The following is a 14,729-nucleotide window of genomic DNA, read 5'->3' on the forward strand; positions in this document are numbered from 1 at the left end:
ACATAGTGGAACCATTTGCTGTGTGAATATTAAGAGAGTGTGGTGCAGGTTTAAGTTCAGAAAATAAGGACGAGTGAGGAGTCATGTGATTGCAACAAGTAGAATCCATAAGCCAAGAGGAAGGAGACATACCAGATAAAGCTGAGAGAGAAGAGGAATAAGATGCATTACCAACCATACGAATGACATTGACGATGATGTTTTTAAGGTCGTCTGTGGACATGGTGAAAGTGCATCCTGAAGACTTAGATTGTGCAGAGATGGGAGCCATTGGTTGGACGCTCTCAGTGTTAGCAACAGTAGCAGCGGATACAGACACAGCTGGTTTGTTGCAACGATAGCAAGTCTCAATATTGTGGCCAAAACGTTTGCAAAAACTGCAAAGACGTTTGCTGGATTGTTGGCGACGATTATTGCAAGAAGACCTGTCCTTATTTCTCATTTAGAAGCAAAATATGCAAAAATGGAGCGCAAAAATGAAATCTACCCGAAAAACTGGATAAGGAGGACCCGGACTGCAAAAAGTAAACTCTGGTCAAAAGTCAACGGTCAACCTGGTCAAAGTCAACGGGTGACGTCAGCAGATGATGTGGCGCTGACGTAAGCAGATGACGTCAGCTAGGGCTGATGTAAGCAAGCCGATGATGACGTCAGCGAAAAAGTCTGGCGCGTGGTAGCGCGTGTCAGAGCGTGGAGGCGCGTGACTGATACAGGAGGCGCGTGACTCGTTTTGGCGGCGCGTGGAGGCGCGTGCAGGTGATGCCGAGAATTCTGGTGGCGCGTGGAGGCGCGTGGAAGGTCCGATGATGATGAAATTTCACAGAACGGCAGATCGGAGAGACTACTTTCCAATGATGCTATCTGTGGCCTGATCGGAGAAGCGGAAGCGGTGGTGGCGGCAAGGCAGTGGTCTTTGATGTACTGGAGTCGCGGTGAAGGCAGTGGTGCTGCTCACAAAAACGGCTGCAGAGAACACCCAAGAAGACAAGACTGCTTAAGAGCGGCACACCAAAGGATTAGAGCAGTGGCTCTGATACCATGTTAGAAATACAGAATAATTGTATTGTATTTCATGAATAATGGAATATACATAAGTGCCTTTATATAGGAGACAGAGTGTGCAGTACAAGTAAGTGTGCTATACAAGTAAACAAGGTGGGCCTAAAGCCCACATACCCTAATACATGTTAACATAAACAAACAAACAAAAACAAAGCACAAACATTGTGTTTCAGAATTTTTTTTATGACATTACTTCCTATGAAAACCAAATAACTTTGTCCACTAACCATCATAATTAAGAATAATGTCACCCACTAACCACATGGATCTTATTGCAGTATGAAAAACCAATGTAAGAACAGAAAAATATCTGCTTATGATTACAATGTAATGAAAACACACTAAAACAAAGAGAAAAACCAGCAGTGTTGCAATACAAACCTAATACAAATATTCATCAATAAACATGCCTCTTTCTTTGAGACGGGTCTTTCCAATACTTGGTTTACTTTATAAGGTCTTTAGGGCGAAATATTTTCCTAATGATAGCATCCTGGAAGCTCCGGTTCATCCACAATGTTCTTTTCCTTGGAGGAGTATTTTAGAGGCAAGGGATGTCATTAATAAAGGTGCTGTTTGGAGAGTGGGGAATGGAGAGTCTATTAAAATTTTGGAGCATACTTGTTTGCCAGACCATTCCAACAGTAAGGTTGTTTCTCCAAGGACTAACACTGATGCTCTCTTTGTGAAGGACCTGTTTTTGGAAGATAGAAAGGTGTGGGATCCTGGTTTAGTGGAAAGGATTTTTTTGCCGTGGGAGGCTGAGTTGATCCAACGGATTCCAGTGAGTGAAGAGTATGTTGAAGACCTGTTGATTTGGCCTCTAACTCGTACTGGGGATTATAGTGTGCAGAGCCCCTATCAGATGTTGGAGACAAATGCAAGACGATTAAATCCAGGTTCTTTTTCACTGGATGGGCAGAGCAAGGTATGGAAGATCAAGACTCCAAATAGAATTCGTCATTTTATTTGGCGAGTTGCACGTGACTCTCTACCTACAAAACAGAATCTTCGACATCGACATGTCCCTGTTGAAGCCTCCTATTCAACGTGTGATGAGCATACGGAATCTTTAATCCATTGTTTATGGTTGTGCGATCATGCCTAGGCAGTTTGGAAATCTAATATTAGTTTTGTCAGGTTCTACAGAAAACAATATTGGAGCATTTTCGAGTTATGGGAGGAGGTATTATGTAGCGCTTCGGAGTATCAGGTGGCTCTATTTTCTACTATTTCTTGGTGTCTGTGGCAGAGGCGGAATAGATTGAGAGAGAACCGACCAACTTGGCCGTTGAAGGAAGTTGGTGAAAGGGCAATTGTCTTAGTGAGGGAATTCTTTGATGCATGCAAGTCTGATGCTGGGCCGAGTGTTCTTGCTGCTCATGTGCGTTGGTCTCGTCCTCCAGAAGGTATATATAAGGTGAACTTTGATGCTGCTATGTTTGAGAATTCAAGTTGCGCAGGTATCGGGGTGGCGATTCGAGACTCAGATAGTGAGATCATTGCTACTTTGTCCCAGAGGATTCCTCTTCCTTTTTCAGTGGAGATGGTAGAAGCCATGGCAGCTCTTTTTGCGCAAGGAAGTTGTCTATCTAAGGAATAAAGCAAATGCAAAGTAAATGGTAGCTCTTTTTGACCCATAATAATAAATAATATATTATAAGGAATATAAAAAATAAAACAATGAAAAGTAAATTAAAAAAAATCAAAATAAAGCAAATGTAAAGTATCTAACCTGGGAAAGAGTTAAAAAAATGGGTCATAGGTCATCTGGTTTGGGAGAAAGTATACTATATTTTAGTAATATCAACTCAGTATTTATTTTAATATTTTCTATTTAATAAATGGGTGACACATGTTCCAAGAAAACCACATCAACCTGTTGCATTGGACCAAAGCAAAAACCAATTTTATCCTAAAAAATTTCAAACTAGTGCCACTTTCTTCCACACTTTACCAAACATGAAATTGCAAAACCCATTTGTTTCTCTCTTTGTCTCAAATGCTCCCTCTTATTTCTCTCTCTCTCTCACCCCGAACCTCGCTACCAAATACAGCCATTGTCGTGCATTGCTGGTTCAGCGAGATTGGAATTTATATCCTCTGAAAACCTCGAAAATCATCTTTATTCTATTTCTAGCATCATCGTTAGAACCCGCACCACTTTCTCAGTCATCGATTCCAACACCCAAAGACGCAAAGGGGTAATTTTTCCTTTTTATCTGCTTCTTTTCAATACTTTTTCACATCTTTTTCATTTTCTTTTTATTTACTTGCAAACTACTGCTGGGAGGCATATTTGAGCGTGGAAAGGAGACAAATTTTTTATTTTCTTTTTATTTCTTTGCAACTATGGATGGGAGACATTTTTTTTCTTTTATGATAAAAGTTTAGAAGATGGGAGGCACATTTGAGTGTGGAAAGGAGATCGATTTTTCAATTTCTTTTTATTTCTTTACAACTATAGATGGGTTTTTTTCACTTATCATCACACAAAATAATGCAATGGCTCATTTTAGCGTGGAAAGGAGATAGATAGGAATACTAGAACCTGAAACTTGTTGTATATGTGATAGCCTAAAAAAGAAGTTTATTTTTGATATATATCCCAGTTTTTGTGAAACAAAGAGTTTAAGAAACTCATCAAGATATTGAACCGATCTGTCTCTCTTTGAATTTGGCATTGGTGCAAGGATGTGATGCTTATATTCTATTCGATTTGCTGAAGGAATTGATTCCAATAGTTAGTCTCTTTCTAAAAGTCTCCGCTAAGGCAATCAATCTATCTCTTCCTTTGTCCTTTTATTTTTTTATTTTTTTTTATTTTTATTTTTTTAAGTTTTAAGTTCTGATTGTGTAATTATGGAAAACTATGAGTTTTGTCTATTCAAGTTGTTCATTCAATAATCTTTTTCATGATTAGGCTAGACTAGTAATGGATTTTTCAGAAAATGCTCTTGATACAGTTGGTGACAATGAAAAAAAGTGAAAATCATGAAATATAATATTGGGTAAATACTATGAAATTAAACTTGGAAAAATGCTAGTGAGTTCCTAAGGAGAAGCATATAACCTTTATAATAAGTATCAAGTATGCTTTAAACAAGGGGTTTGGCATTCGCAAAGGGGAGATGGTGGATCAAAATTAGATTATGACTGTTTTGAGAATACTATTTTTTATACCACTTATTGAATTAATAAGTATAACTTAATATGTGCACTATTTAGGAGAATCAACCGTCATTAGAACAATGTTTTAATTGGTCGTGCCTTGTTAACAGATGAGACTATTGAGAAGAAGTGGAAAAGATGAGAAGTGTAAAATATGCAACTAGTTCACTAGCTCAGCAAGCTAGTTCTATGATACATGGTATGTTCAAAATTACTATTTTAATCTCTCTTTTTTTCTTAGCTTTGCTTGTTAAGTTAAACCATTTGTTACTATCTTCTCTTTTTCTTAGGAGATATTCAATCATCATCATTTTCCCCGAAGTTGTCTATTGCTTATCCCATGTTTAGTTATACATGAATGCTTCAAGAAAGTACCTTAATGTCACACATGAGCTAGGTACAATATGTTACTTTATAAACTTTTTACATTAGGGAAAAAAAAGGGCCCTTTAACATATAAATTTCTTTTCTAGGGCCCTACTTCAAGATTCTGAAGAATGATGAAGAACGTTTTTGGACAGTTTTTTGGAATAGCAAACTACACAGATATATGCACAACTAGTGGACAATATTTTTGGGCAACTATTTGACTTGGATAATTTTTTAGAAGGGATATCTAACAATTTGGACAATTGATATCTTTTGTAACAACTCTTTTGGATACATTTTGTAACTAATGTGGCTAAACAAAAATGTTAGATTCTATATGAAAATGATGAATATTTTTAAATGTAATGGTAAAGTTCATTTCTATATGTGCATCTTTGAATAAGACAATTGTGGATGAAGGTCGTAAAATTCATTAAGGGAGAGGTTGATAATTTTGGAGGGTGATTACAGTTGACCTAGTTTTAAAGTTGTTTTTGTTGAAAAAAGTAATTTGCGAGTCCCGTGAACAGTGCACGAGATCCACTGTTTTAAACATAGACACAAACGTGCACCGAATAATTTTTATCCAAACTCATGCTAAGATGAACTAAATACATTGATGTGCTCTCTAATTTGTGTTGCCAAAATGTTTAGCCATTCAATCTTCAATTTTTCTGAAATCCAACAATTATAATCAATTTACAAAACAATTTAATACATCAAATTTGAATTTGAGCTTTATGAGTAAATTGTTGTGCAATCATAAAATTCTGCTTAAAACTAGTCAGTCTTTACTTCATAATTTTTTTTCACCTTTGGGCGAGGTCCACCTCCATATATAATGATGAAAACTCAAGCATGCTTTATTGTATCCTAATTGGCTTGAAGATAATATTTGCAATTAAAAACTTGAAAACAATATCGCAGCGAAAAACAAACTTGAAAACAATATAATTGTCCACTATTCATATATGAAAGTTGTATGACAAACATGAAATGAAACAATCTACTTATAAGACTTTTTTCTTAAATTCTGGCTCTCAAAACAACTTGCGAGCATACAATTGCCTAAGTAGAAGACCTCAAATGTCTTCTTTTCTCAACATTCTTAAATATAGATAGTGAGACAATTTGCAAATCACATCTTCCATCATTAACCCAGCATAAGCTACTTGATATTCTCTTTCAATGTTTTACAGCATTTAAGCTCCAGCCTTGGAGATTTATCTGTACCAAAAGAAAAAAAAAAGAAAAAAGAAAAAAAGAAGGCACTCACATAAGAATAAGAAATTAAAGTACCTAACACAATCATAGGCATTAAACAGTACTAGTAATTGCAGAGTAAAATACAAAAACTATATGAATACTGAATAGCTTTGCCACTACAAATTTCCAACAAATCTGATGGTATCAAAAATAAATTCAAAGAAAGAAAATAGAATTTCATTCACTCATTTTGGGAATAATTAAACCCCAAACTTTTACTAAATGAAATGTATAAATTTAGTAAAACGAAAATGATATCCACCAATGAAACAGTTATGAAAGAAAATGTTAATAGTTGTGTAGTAAGTATCACCAGCAACAATGACATTGAAGACACAATTAAGAACATCAAACGTGCTAATAAGCACGTTATGTGTTATATCATACCTTTACGGCTTTACCAACAGTAAACTAAGACAAAGTATTGTACCTGTCAAAGACTATGTCTAATTCCTCTTATCAAAATTATCCATTGACTGCCCACCTTCTCCTACAACGAGCTCTCTGCATACAAAACTTCCTTGCAACCACCTTTTCTTTTGTACCACAACTCTACTGAGCCTAAACACCACGTTTTCAAAAACCAAATAAATAAACAACAGAAAATAAAAATATTTTATTAACATAACTGATAATGGAAACAAAATTAATAGAAAATTTATAGTAAAAATAAATGTAATTTGTGCTTAGAATTCCAGATTATATTATTTCTTTGTAACTTTTAGTCTTCTAATTCTCCAATACCATAAAAGGATCTTTACGTTACAAATCTAGGCTACACATTCATATAAATATAATGGGTAAAAATAATCGATAAGCATAGTAACTTCAAATTTTTGGCCTAATCCGAACCTACCCACAAATTGCTATTTTCTTCATCCATACGTTTGAATACATTTTGGAGGTAGAGATGAGGGCTATCAGTGTATATGGATATTTTTAAAAAGAAAAAGAAAAAGAAAAAAAGAAAAAAAAAGGAGAAAATTACCACAAAGAGAGAATACCTAGAGGTGGTCGGAACCGCAAGTAGGGATGGTGCTTTGTGGTGGTCGGAATTGGAGGTAATGGTTGTAGTTTGTGGGGATCATAACTAAAGGTTGGGGAGAGCGGTGCGGCGAGGAAATGGAAGCTATAGTTGCAAGTAGAATGGAGTTTGGGTGAGAGAGAGAGAGAGAGAGAGAGAGAGAGAGAGAGAGAGAGAGAGAGAGAGAGAGAGAGAGAGAGAGAGAGAGAGGTAGAGAAGAGCTAAAGAAGAGTAAAGTTGATTTGGGAATTAGATTCCAAAAAGCGGAAGAAGGAGAAAGAGAGGAGTCATAAGGCGGGGTTTTGAAAAAAATTTAGGTCAAGATGGTCTTTTTGTTTGGATTAGTGGAGTAGTCTGATGTGATTTTTTGAATACCAAAATAGATGTTAAGTTGGTATTACTGAAACATAAACATGACAAAACGGGTCAAAATTTTCTGACCTGACTGACCCGTGACTTGACTCGAACCAGAACCATTTTTTAAAACTTTTTTTTTGGGTAAAAAATAAAAGAAAATAAAGACAATATTGATTTAATTATTTGTTGTGAGTTTTAAGGAAACAATTGAAACATTTACATAACTACATGCAAATTGATTGAAAGATGAATGGTTGAGCATTCTGTAATGAGTAAAGCTTTTAGATATCAAATAGCAAAGTACATGCCAAGATAATTTAGTTACAGTACAGTTAAAAATATAAATTTAAAATTCTAGACGTGCGAGAAACATTCACAAGTGTGAAAATAGTGAAACCAAAGTATCACATTAATATAAATTATGAATGCTTAGACCTATTTTTTTAACAATTTATGTCCAAAATAAATGGCTTTTCAAAATAAATTATGATATTTCTTAAAGTGTGTATTGCTTAACAATGATATGATATTCATAAAAGAGACAATGTATAAATAAGTAAACAATCAAACTTTAATGTATATCTCAAATTAAAATGGAGTGCCAACCACAATTGACAAAAAGTCATGATTTTAAATTTCTTATATATATATATAAATATTTTTTTTTGTCAAATGAATTATCCAATAAGTCCTTTGTAATTTTGTTTTATATTTTGAGATGTTGATATTGTGTATAAATAAAATTTGTATATTTGTTTTACTTATCTTTATGTTATTTTGTTTTAGATAGTAATGTTAGGATTTGTATAATTTTAAAATTATTGAATAAGTATTAATAAGTGTAGTTTATTCTTGGTATAAGTGGTGAATTCAAAGTAATGCATTTTACATCAAGTAGTTTGTTGCATGACTTTTCAAATGGCAAATACATATTGTTTTCTTTATTAAAAAAATTCATGTGAAAAATACGGGTCAACCGGATCCAACCCGACCCGCAACCCGATTGACCCAAACCTGTTTTTAACATGCTTAAAATGACTCGTTTTTTACTTGCAACCTGTTTAATCCGCAACCCAATTAACCCGACTCGAACTCGACCTGACCTGCCTATTTTGCCATGTCTAAACATGGTATACTTTCTCGACTAGGGGAGCTTAATTGGTAATTCACTTTCTGCCATAAATAACCATTTTCAGGTGTTCCCTGAGGCTGCATTAGAGTTTCAAGGCGTATTGAGGATACATTGAATATGTTCTATATCATAAATATAAATAAATTGCACAAAGAATAACCAAGAAACTACTGACCAATGAAGGTAAATATTCAATGGATGTAAAGTCAACATTACAATCAATGAATGATGACTAAAGGCAAATAATAGACAAAACACCGAAACATTGATTTTCAGAACTTTAACAGTAAAATTAACTTACTCTGACTTCTTGTCTTGATGCCTCAGATGGATAATTGTTAACTGCAGGAGAAAGTCTAATCAGAGTACTTGGGGGAAGTAGGCCCATCCCCAACTGGGCTGCGAGAACTACAGCCCATGAGCATGCCATCACCTGGTTTTCTATGCTGTAAAAGTACATAATCAACAATTAGTTTTAAGGGTAATGTAATTAGAGCAAGAGCCAGAACAACAAAATGTGATACAAAACGCAACTTCAATAAGGACTCATACAAAAACATATATCAATTGTGAAGGGCCCAAAAAAAAAAAAGTGTTCGGACATATGTAGTTCATGTTAGGAATCTATGTCAATATAGAATTGACTAATCTTTGGACAAAACACACTTTACTTGTAATTGGGTAGATTTAGAATGTGTTTACTACTTCAAGAAATAAGGTTTCAAGTTCAAGTGTTAAAGCCATACAAGTTTGTCCAAGAATCAAGTGAAGAAGTGCTAGATTTTAAAACTCGACAGCTAGTATCTATGGAGGCTTAAAAGCTATTTTAGCCTGAGACTCGACTGCTGCTCGATAGATAGGATATCTATCGAGGTTTATGAAAACCAATTTTCCAGATCAGATTTCACTCCAATCCGTGAATAGATGTTGGGGTTTTCTTTTCTCACAACCCTAAACATATATAAAGATTGTTTTAAGGGTCGTCGCAGATGATGCAAGGAAATGCAAGGTTTCTCAAAAGCATATTGTAAACCGGAGACATATGCCTTAGTTCATCTTTCTATTCAAGAAACTGCTGTGTTTATACACCGTAGAGTTTTGTAATCAAGCAACTTCGTGATCTTCATCGTGTGATGAATTGAAGAACTTTGTAGCCAACATTCTTTCTCAAGTTGGTGATTAAGTCGCATATTAGGAGCCGTGCATTAAAATGAGAGATTGTCACTATAGAACAAGTCCAATTGGGTATTGGGGTAAGGGTTCAACTGTAAGTTGGTATAAGGTACTAGGATTCCTTTATTTGTAATCGCTTGTAATAACAGTTGATTCTCGGGAATGGTGACCTTAAAATCACTCAGTGGGGTTTTTGCCATATAGGTTTTCCCCATTCATAAACAAATCACCGTGTCAATTTATTTTCTGTTGAATATTTAGTGTAATTGGTGATTTGTTTGTGTTGCCACGAATATTGTATGTGAATCTAATTAATTAATCAACTTGGCTAATTAATTGATTAATTCATCACAAGGGGTCAATATATTATTGGCCTATCAAAAAGAGCTTCAAAAATATTTTGTTCATGAAAGAGAGCATTAAACACAGGGTGGAAACAGTTACGATTTTACCAAAAAGGGATTCAAAATACCTGTACTATTTAGACTTCTTTGAGACCTAAAATTTAAGCTTAATGAAAAACATCTACCCTCTAACTTCTTCAAGATAAGTTTTTAAAATTGGAAAAAGTAGCAACACACAAGCTAGGAGGAATATATATATATATATATATATATATATGTGTCCACACTGTCAACGGCAGAAATTCACTTCCTTATTGATTTGTCGTGGGTAAGAGCCAACCACGACTAGCAGGGAGATAGTACCAATTGGTAGAACCTTAATTCCTCCAAAGTTGATCAATGACACACTTACTGGATGAAGTAACTCCTTCTTAATTCTCATTTGCTGGAAGGCTAGATAGTAGAGAATATCAGCCGAACTCCTGTTGTCCACTAACACCCTTCTGGTTGTATAATTTGCAATTGTCAGAGTAATGACAATAGCATCATCATGAGGGTGGTGCAGTCTTCTTGCATCTTCATATGTAAAAATTATGGCTGGCTCATCCTCTTTGATCATCCTTGGTAGTTGTCTAGATATCTGAACATTTTGAACTTCTTGTAGATAAGTCTTCTTGGCTTTGAACAAGCTTCTTGTTGACATGCCCCTACAATGATCTTTATTTCTCCAAACGGTGGACGCACTAGTTCTTCAACACTTATACTCTGTCACACCACAATTGTGGCAAGAATTGGTTTTTACAAATGAAATTTATAATGTGTTGTAAAATTTATAAGAAGTAATTTATATTAGAATTTTTTTAATAAATTTTGAAATCTAAAAACAACCTTATGGAAATATGTATAACGTTGCAAATAGGGTGGCAAAATAGGACAATGTGAATTTTGTTCCATGTTAGTGCAATTCTTCAAAGCCTAACTTTTGCCTTCATCATTGGAGTGTTTTCAGGACCTCAAATTATTTCATAACTTCTTTGTCACAATTCTGTTGTGGCAGACTGTAAATAGTTACTTATCATTTACATATTGGCCTACTATTTTTTATCTATTACTTATACTTTGCCACATCATAGTTGTAGCAAGAATTGGTTCTTACAACTGAAATTTATAATGGATTGTTAAATTTCTACGAAGTCATTTATATTAGAAATTGTTTTTTTTTTAAAAGTTCTTTAATTTTAAATTTTCAAATCTATAAACAACCTTATGAAATTGTGTACCACCTTGCAAATATGGTGGCAAAATTGGATGATATGAATTTTGTTAATGTTAATATAATTCTTTAAAGTCCAACTATTGCCTTAATCATTGAAATGGTTCTACGATCACAAACTATTTTACAACTTCTTCGTTAGAATTTTGTTTTGACAAACTATAAATGGTTGCTTATCACTTATATATTTACCGGCCATTTTTTGTCCACCATTTATATTCTGTCATGTCATAGTTGTGGCAAGAATTGGTATTATAATGGAATGTTAAATTTATATGAAGTAATTTATATTAGAAATTATTTTTTTAAAATTATTTAATTTTAAATTCTCAAATCTAAAAACAACCTTATGGAATTGTGTTCCACATTGCAAATAGGGTGACAAAATAGGATGATATGAATTTTGTTCCATGTTAATACAAATTTTCAAAGCCAGCTTTTGCATTAATCATTGAAGTGGTTCTAGGACCACAAACTATTTCACAATGAAAGCATGATAAGCCCACATACATGATCCATAAAGTAAAGATGTCAACAATGTGAGAAAATTGAAAACAAGACAGGTTTAGTACACAACAAAGTCATTTGTCGTACCATTATTGAGGGTTAATATCATTCTAGAGCATAACTTATCTGTTATCATATGAAACTTGAGAGCAATCAGAGCTATAAAAGTATAAACCGACCTTTCTAAAGGTCCAAAATATATTTACCAGCCATTTTTTGTCGACCATTTATATTCTGTCATGTCATAGTTGTGGCAAGAATTGGTATTATAATGGGATGTTAAATTTATATGAAGTAATTTATATTATAAATTATTTTTAAAATTATTTAATTTTAAATTCTCAAATCTAAAAACAACCTTATGGAATTGTGTTCCACATTGCAAATAGGGTGACAAAATAGGACGATATGAATTTTGTTCCATGTTAATATAATTTTCCAAAGCCAGCTTTTGCCTTAATCGTTGAAGTGGTTCTAGGACCACAAACTATTTCACAATGAAAGTATGATAGGCCCACGTACATGATCCATAAATTAAAGAAGTCAACCATGTGAGAAAATTGAAAACAACTAGACAGGCTTAGTACACAACAAAGTCATTTGTCGTACCATTATTGAGGGTAAATATCATTCTAGAGCATAACTTACCTGTTATCATATGAAACTTGAGAGCAATCAGAGCTATAAAAGTATAAACCGACCTTTTTAAAGGTCCAAAATAACCAGAAAGGCGAGAACATTATGAACCATACATTATAAATAATGCAATTCTTTAAACATTATGAACCATACATTATGAATAGTGCAATTCTTTAACTACGTATACCTTGAATTGTTGAAATTGGTAGAAATCAAAGTTTCGAAGCCACTAAAAATACCCATCATTTTTCTTGTTCTCATTTTTCCTTTTCCTTAATTTTGACTTTAATGGCAAAAAAAATTCTTCACGTTACGTGTGTTAAGTGCAATTCTTTAACTAGCTGCCAACTTACTTTTCGATGGTTAGAGCATTAGCATACGAAATTGCATAACAATTCCTATTTTAACATTTAAAAAGTTACTTTAACTATTATACAATATACCTAACATCCAAATTTTTTATTTTAACATACAACGCATTAAAATAATATAAATTATACAATTAAATAATATAAAATGTTAGGTTCTAAAAGTTTAGAACAATTGGCAAATCGTGAATACAAACTTGTCTAGATATAGATCCTAGAGTCTATAGGTATTATTAGACAATGCTCAAGGTGATTCAAGTCAAGATTTAAGAACATACAAGCTGAAGAAAGAAGATTTCAGAATTTGCCTGGTTCGACCGATCGAGAGACAGGCTCGATCGATCGAGAGTCGTATCTGCAAAATTTTAATTAAGCCTGAATAGTAGTTCAAGCCCAAAAAGGATTAGGGTTTCAGATCTACCTCTTCTAGTATATAAGTATATAAAGGAAACCCTAAGCACGTTTTTATAAGGCTTTTTAGAGAGAAAAGAGCGTGCCTCTTTTGTTTCTAGGGTTTTGTACCCAAAAAACTCTCTCGGTGTTATTCCTTGAAGAATCTCAAGATTCAGTGTTGCAGAAGTTGCTGTCTTCTCTAGTCATCAAAGGAGCTGATGATCTAAACCTTCAAGGGTGGTCTTGGAGTCCCAAATAGGAGAGGGTTATGGTGTTTGGTGGTAATTTACTAAACCACACTCTGGCTAGACCTTTCAAGGTGGTAGGAAAGGCTTTGCACATAATTTCGTTTGGAACACCTTGAAGATGCCTGGTTGTTTTAAAAGTGGCAATATGATCGCAGGGGTCAGTGTCCCATCATATGAATCTAGGGTAGGCGTTTTAAACTTGGAAGGGAATGGATGATTTATGATGGACGTGATAAAGGGGGAATCAGTCTTGTGGTCAAGATTATCCACATAATTTGCTCTCCTCATAGAATCTTTCATGTCTTCCATGACTCTTTTCATTTGATTCATCTCTCTCTCTAAATGTGATATCCTGCGAGTGACGATACCCCTAGACTGGTCTCCTTTAGTGTTATTCTCAGCACCTTCATTTCCTGAATTTTGGCCTCATTCTCCACCATGGTATTAACATTGTCTGTTGACTTCTCTAGTTAACTTATGATTCCGTTGTGTCAATTCTACCATCACTGCTGCCATGAATTGTAATTGTTGTTTAACGGTCATGGGGGGTGGTGGTGCACGATTTGGATGACTGGAGGCATTCCCACTCTCCTAGTGTCTTGGACTAGTGGCCATTAACCTAGTTCGACCCATCTGGCCTTTTTGTCTTGGAAAGCGGAAAAGTTAGTACTTAGAAACTTTTTAACTCTCTTCTTCCCCACAAACGGCACCAACTGATGTACAAAAATCAGTAGGCTGAAATATTTCGGGCTATGGTAATGGCTGTAAGTCCTAAAAGGAAAGAAAGAACTGTCAAAGGTGACCGGTGTGAATTGGCCAAGGATCCTCGACAGTTAAGTTAGTTTTCTCTCAAATACACAAGGATAAAAAATAGTGAATGGTTAGAACTTAACTTGGGTGAATGAGATTTGATCCTTTTATAGAGAGTTAGATGTAGGTCTACTTGTTTGGATTCACTACCATCGTGGGTAATGTGGGCAGTTTTTAGAGAAAATAGGGTATGTGAAGCGTAGTTCGAGGAATCTCTTCCACGTGTTAAGAGCAACATATCGTGGTTTATTCATGTAGAACCTTTGGAGAATTCTTTGTAGAATTTACTAAGTATAATTTGGTCGTCCATGGATCTAGTCATCTATGAATATAGTCTTTTATGGACGAGTTCTTTCAACTGGATTTTATTATTCCTGACGAAGGGTCTTCTTCATGCATTCTGTCATTCTTGGATGGTTTTCTTTAGACGTGGTCTGGTCATGGATGACAACCAAGGACGAGTTATACTTAATTGATTCCCATCAAATAGTATTAAAAAAAACTATCCAACCCATAGGTTCAACCTGACCTAACCCCAATCTATGTGGGTTGGGTTGAACCCCTGTAATGGGTTGGGTTGGGTTGTATTTTTT

The 14,729-nt window shown here is 34.6% G+C and overlaps 1 long non-coding RNA gene across 1 annotated transcript; it reads right to left on the reverse strand.

Moving 5' to 3' along the window:
- Positions 1–5,656: 5,656 nt before the first annotated feature.
- Positions 5,657–6,951, reverse strand: LOC126724355 (uncharacterized). Its single transcript, XR_007654944.1, has 2 exons — positions 6,873–6,951; positions 5,657–5,829 (listed from the first exon to the last, which is right to left on the reverse strand). It is a non-coding gene; the product is annotated as an uncharacterized LOC126724355 (long non-coding RNA).
- Between the last annotated feature and the right edge of the window lie 7,778 nt (positions 6,952–14,729).

Source organism: Quercus robur, chromosome 4 (assembly GCF_932294415.1).
Source record: "Quercus robur chromosome 4, dhQueRobu3.1, whole genome shotgun sequence".
In the NCBI taxonomy this organism is placed as follows: domain Eukaryota; kingdom Viridiplantae; phylum Streptophyta; class Magnoliopsida; order Fagales; family Fagaceae; genus Quercus; species Quercus robur.